At 43.0% G+C, this 6,000-nt stretch overlaps 1 long non-coding RNA gene and 1 pseudogene across 1 annotated transcript in view; both read left to right on the top strand.

Annotated features, from left to right (window-relative positions):
- The first annotated feature begins 3,247 nt into the window (after positions 1–3,247).
- On the top strand, positions 3,248–4,250 carry LOC143679586 (L-lactate dehydrogenase B chain-like; annotated as a pseudogene).
- A 1,030-nt stretch (positions 4,251–5,280) lies between these two features.
- The window catches only part of LOC143681614 (uncharacterized), a 60,042-nt gene continuing 59,322 nt past the window's right edge, over positions 5,281–6,000 (top strand). Inside the window, exon 1 of the long non-coding RNA XR_013174753.1 lies at positions 5,281–5,624. This is a non-coding gene — a long non-coding RNA (uncharacterized LOC143681614). The remainder of the gene's footprint in view (positions 5,625–6,000) is intronic.

Here is a 6,000-nt window from a genome sequence, read left to right as displayed (position 1 = left end):
AAATGTGGCATATACACACAATGGAGTATTATTCCGATTTTAAAAGAAATGAAGTTCTGATACATGCTATAACATGGATAAACCTTGAAAGCATCATGTTGAATGAAATAAGCCAGACACTAAAAGATGAATATTGTATGATCTTGCATAAATGAAATACCTAGAATAAGCAAATTCATAGCAGCAGAAAGTAGTTACAGGTTACCAGGGGGCAGGGAAGGATGGGGAGTAATTGCTTAACAAATGCAGAGTTCCCATTTGAGGTGATGGAAAAGTTGGGGTAACAGATATAGGTGATGGTTGCGCAGTATTGTGATTGTAATACCACTGAATTGTCCACTTGAAAGTGGTTAAAATGGGAAATTTTGAGTTGTATATATGCTGCTACAATAAAAAGTTTTTTTTTTTAAAGAATCAGAATTGCCTGAAAAGCTGTTATTTGGGGACCCTAACTCCAGTAACTGATTAAACAAGCTTTCTACTTTTACAAACTCTTCAGAATCGTCCTAGTGTCATGTCCCTGGTTTCTTGTAGTTTCCCAGAATGTTTCCACCAGCCTTTCATTGTACAGCGCCAATATGTGACTGCAGTTCTTTGTGTGTATTCACTGAAAGCTGGACCATATGATTGTCTCAGATATTTAATTTAGTAGAACAGAGAAGCTTCTGGTCAACATCATCAGACTTGGGGGAGAGAGGAAGAAAAAAGAATGAGATTTTAAACAATTACCTTTCATTTCAGAAGGATCAGTTCTTTATAGAAAAGTCTTTAAGCAAAACTCATGTAGGTTTTGGGGACCTCTAGACTTTGCCATGATGTTGAGATTTCAGTTATAAAATAAACTTGCTTCTTTCTTGGTTGACAGTCCTTGTGCTTTCAGGTAGCTGGCTGAAGTCCAAAGTCACTTGGACAAACAAATCCTTCCACACCGTAAAAGAGAAAAATCCTTTCCATCGTTCACTGGGAAAAACATAGTTGTAAATGATGCGTGATGAATACCTGTGAGACTTTCAATGTGGGGATGTGAAGCTGCTTGAAATACAACTTAAGCCTTAATGGGTGCAGAGTTTCTGTTTGGGGTGATGAAAATATTTTGGTAATGGATGGTGATGGTGATAGCACTATATTGGGCATGTAATCAATGCCATCAAATTGTATGGTTAAAACTGGAATTTATTACCACAATAAAATGTTTAAAACAAAACAAAACACATCATTTTTTTTACCCAAAATAGCAAACTCAAGTATATCTAGACAAAGCAAGCTCAGGAGACACCCAATAACATTTATTTAAACATAATTTTTTTCCCTTCCAGTTCAGGATAAAGGGCAATTTTCCTCAAGCAAACCATTCAAGGGAAAAACTGTGTAATCCTCATCAATTTCCTATAATAATAAAAAGAGCAATAGCTGCTCTTTCCGAGTGCCTACGACGCCCTAGACCTTTTAACCTGCCCAGTGACAGTCCTCCCCAACAGAGGTGGGCTGCACGGCCACAGTCCAGGAGGCCAGTCTAATTAAGGGAGCCAAAGCATGGTCAAGGACCTGATCTGACTTTGCACAACCCCTTGCAGTGAGAACAACATGCTTGGATGGCAGAAATACTGTGACCAGTCCTGTGGGGAGGTGAGACCCAGGGGGGTACCTAGACCAGAATGGATGGCCCCCACCTGTGGCCCCTTCTCTGGAGGGAGGGTTTGACCCGTGAGGGTGTAGGGTTTTGCTGAGGTTTCACAATCTGAGGCCGGAGCTAACTCAGTGACCTTAGGGAGAAGCTTCCCCTTGGGCTTTCTTTCTCCCCACACCCATCCCCCCAGGCCGGACTCTCTCTTTTAAGTAAAATTGAGCAAATGATTGAAGAATATGATTTTAAAGAGGTGCCAAATAATTAGCCCACCGAGCATCCAGCACTGCTTTTATCAAGCCCTGCTTCCTGCATTTCTGCCAAGGCAGTGCTGCTTCTTCATTTAAAAGTTCACAGTGTTGGACCAAAGGTCGAGACTGAGGGTGCCCTGGCTGAGCCGGCACCTGGGGCCCTTGCTTTAAAAGCTAATCACTCAGATCACATTTTACATCTGTCTGCCCGATTATATTGCTGCACCTAGATGACTGAAAGTGGCTCTTAGTCTTTGCACTTCCAGTGCCTGGCATGTTTTAGATGCTCAGTAAATGCTTGTTAAATGAATAAAAGAAACCATTGTACACAGTGACATACTATAGACAGGAAATACAGATGAGAGAAAAATTACAGCATCTATTCCGGAAGCCTGGAACAGTAAAAGAAAAATGAGCAGAAATGATGACATCGGATGTGGAGACCAGGAAATCAGTTGAAATGGGTAAAGAAAATGGCCAGTTTGGTTTTGCACAGGTTGAACTGTCCTGGTAGAAATATTCCAGTAGGTGGTTAGAAAACAGTGTCAAAAATAGACGTGAGGACTTTGTCTTTGCCACCGGACTTGCATAGCCATACTGAAAGCCCTCTCCTCCTCCTGTGCTATATGGTCAGTCTCTGTTTTTTTAATATTTTTATTGCAAACAACAAACAAACATACAAACATTCTTAACATACAAATAGTCTATACATGGTGTAAAATCAAGCTCACAATATCATCACATAGTTGTATATTCATCACCATGATCATTTTTTGAACATTTGCATTTCTCCAGCAAAAGAAATAAAAAAGAAAAAAGAAAAAACTCATACATGCCATACCCCTAACCCATCCCTCATTGACCACTAGTATTTCAATCTGCTCAATTTATTTTAACATTTGTTCCCAGATTATTTGTTTATTTTTTATCCATACTTTTTACTCATCTGTCCATACCATAGATAAAAGGAGCATCAGACACAAGGTTTTCACAATCACACAGTCACATTGCAAAAGCTGTATCATTATATAATCATCTTCAAGAAACAAGGCTCCTGGAACACAGCTCTACAGTTTCAAGTCCTTCCCTCTAGCCACTGTAATACACCATAAAAAAGGATATCTACATAATGTGTAAGAATAACCTCCAGGATAACCTCCCAACTCTTTAGCCAACACTTTATTTTGTCTCATTTCTCTCATCCCCCTTTTGATTGAGAAGGTTTTCTCAATCCCTTGATGCCAAGTCCCAGCTCATCCCAGGATTTCTGCCCCACATTGCTAGGGAGGTTTACTTCCCGGGAGTCATGTCCCATGTACAGGGGGAAGGCAGTGAGATTGCTTGCCATGTCAGCTAAGAGAGAGAGAGGAAAATGGCCACTCTTAAGGAAAAACTTATTACACGAGTTGTAGAAGAAGAGCCAACAGTCCCAAACAATAAGATCACTGTAGTGAGTGTTGGACACATTGGTATGGCATATGCCATCAGCATTCCTGGAAAGTCTCTGACTGATGAACTTGCCCTTGTGGATGTTTTAGAACATAAACTCAAAGGAGAAATGATAGATCTGCAGCATGGACGCTTGTTTCTTCAGAACCTAAAATTGTGGCAGATAAAAATTGCTCTGTGACTGCTAATTCTAAGATTGTGGTGGTGACTGCAGGAGTCTGTCAGCAAGAGGGCGAGGGTCGCCTCAACCAGGTACAGAGAAAAGTTTTTGTCTTCAAATTCATTACTCCTCTGATCAGCAAGTACAGTTCCGACTGCATCATAATTATGATTTTCAACCCAGTGGATATTCTAACATACATTACCTGGAGACTAAGTGAACTACCCAAGCACTGTGTGATTGAAAGTGGGTGCATTCTGGATTCTGCTAGAATTCATTGTCTTACGGCTGAAAACTTGGCATGCATCCCAGCAGCTGCCATGGATGAATTTTGGGAGAACATGGAGACTCAAGTGTGGCTGCGTGGAGTGGCGTGAATGTGGCAGGAGTTTCTCTCTAGGAACTGAATCCAGAAATGGGAATAGATAATGACAGTGAAAATTGGAAGGAAGTGCATAAGATGGTTGTTGAAAGTGCTTACGAAGTCATCAAGCTAAAAGAATATACCAACTGGTCTATTGAATTAAGTGCAGCTGCTCTGATTGAATCCATGTACAAAAATCTATCCAGGATTCATCCAGTGTCAACAATGGTGAAGGGGATGTATGGCATTGAGAAGGAAGTTTTCTTAAACCTTCCACGTATCCTGAATGCTCCGGGATTAACCAGCGTTATCAACCAGAAGCTGAGGGATGATGAAGTTGCTCAACTCAAAAAGAGTGCAGATACCCTCTGGGACATCCAGAGGGACCTAAAAGATCTTTGACATTTGAGTTCTATGCTGTAGAAATTTAAAAACCGCAATGTGATTAGCCTTGTGCCATTAGTTATCATCTATGCACACGGATGACAGTTTGCTTTTATCTTCCTAAATATGTGAATTTGGGTCCACAGAATCAAAGCAATTGCTGGTTTAATGCTTGCACGAGGAGCCCTTGAACAAATAAAATCAGCTATTGTAGTGTGAAAAAAATAGATGAGAATTCAAAGTTTAGATTGTAGGTCTGAGAATTAATACAGGTGAGATGATTGATTGTTTAAATTAGCAGAAAAGAATTCCAGTTATTTGAGTAAAAGGAAAAGTTATTGGTCCTCTTCTGAAAATAAAAAGTTCAAGACCGCTTTAGAAACAGTTTAAAATGAGAGTCAAAAAAGTTACATTTGGTGGAATCATAAAGAGAATAATTTCAGAGCTGATTGCTATTATTTAAAAAAAAAAAAAAAAGAGAAGGCCTCATGAAAAAAGAACATCTTTCTAGAATAGTACCCGGGTATGGAAACAGGGTCCTCTAAAAGAAATTACACCCAGAACCCTGCTTCTTCCTAAGCCTGTTCACGACGTGAGCTATTCCCACATGTACCTTGACAGTCACCTCTGAGCACTTTGCTGTTGGATTTAGTGAAGAGTGACGGGCTCTAAACTGGAGAACAGATGTGAGAAACACTGCTCATTGCCAAGTGCCTGCTTTCCACACTCTGCAAAATTTTAAGATCTCTGAAGATATTATATGGATATTGTATTGATGCTGCGTGCGCTAAATGATGCCAAAATACCAGTAAGAAGACTAAAACAACAACAACAACAAAAAAAAATCCCACAGAATCAACTGGTTATATAAGCCTGCTCATGACAGAAGATATAAATTATTACAATTACACAGTTCCTCCCCACCCCAACCCCCAACCCTCCAAAAAGCCGATGCACTCAGCGCACACGAGCCAGGAGGGCAGGCTGCCTTCGCCCTACACACTCCCTGAGAAACGAGAAGAGGCAGCCCCAGGCCAGCGCGGGGACAGCCTTGAGGGGCAGGCCGGCTGCAGAGTCCCCGTGGCCCGCGCACTGTCGGGAGGAGGCTGGAAGAGCAAACTGCTGCCCGGAGAGCCAGGAGTCGTGCCTTGCCTTGCCCAGGGCCCCACCGGGTTGCAGAGGCCCTTTGGGTGGGGGCCCCCGCTGACGTCCCGCGGGAGACCCCACGCCCTCGCCGGGTCACTGCATTGCCTCCATCTCTATGTCAAGTGCAACTGCGGCTGCTAACTGTGTAAACGGCCACGTCCGCCCGCGCGGTGGCACCCCCCAGCTTCTCTGAACCCCACCCCACCCCAGACTCCACCACCTATCAGGAGACGTCGTCCTTCTTGGGTAAGACCTCGTCCGTCCCCGTGAGACTGGATCCTGTAAAAGCTTCTTAAGGACCTGTCGCAGGCGGGGTCCTGAGCCGCAGAGAGAGCTTCCTGCAGCACTTTGTTTAGCGGAAACATCCCGGCGTAGAGATGCACCTTAGCGATAGACTAACGTGCAGTGATAACAGATAAGGAAATCCGAATGTAGGAAGGGTGTTGGCAAGGCGCTGGGCAGACTCAGACATGGCAGGTGTCCTCTGCAGTGCTTCACACCTGTCCCTGGGGCCCATGGCAGGCTCTCACTCATCTTGGAAAACCCAATTCCAGCTCTTTAAAGGCTCCTCAACCTCCTACGGAGCTGCCCAGTTTAGGCCTTGTCCCCTCATTCTGCCCCA

Source organism: Tamandua tetradactyla, chromosome 4, assembly GCF_023851605.1.
Source record: "Tamandua tetradactyla isolate mTamTet1 chromosome 4, mTamTet1.pri, whole genome shotgun sequence".
Lineage (NCBI taxonomy): Eukaryota > Metazoa > Chordata > Mammalia > Pilosa > Myrmecophagidae > Tamandua > Tamandua tetradactyla.
Note: the sequence above shows the minus strand (reverse complement) of the source record. Positions and strands in the feature narration are given on the sequence as shown.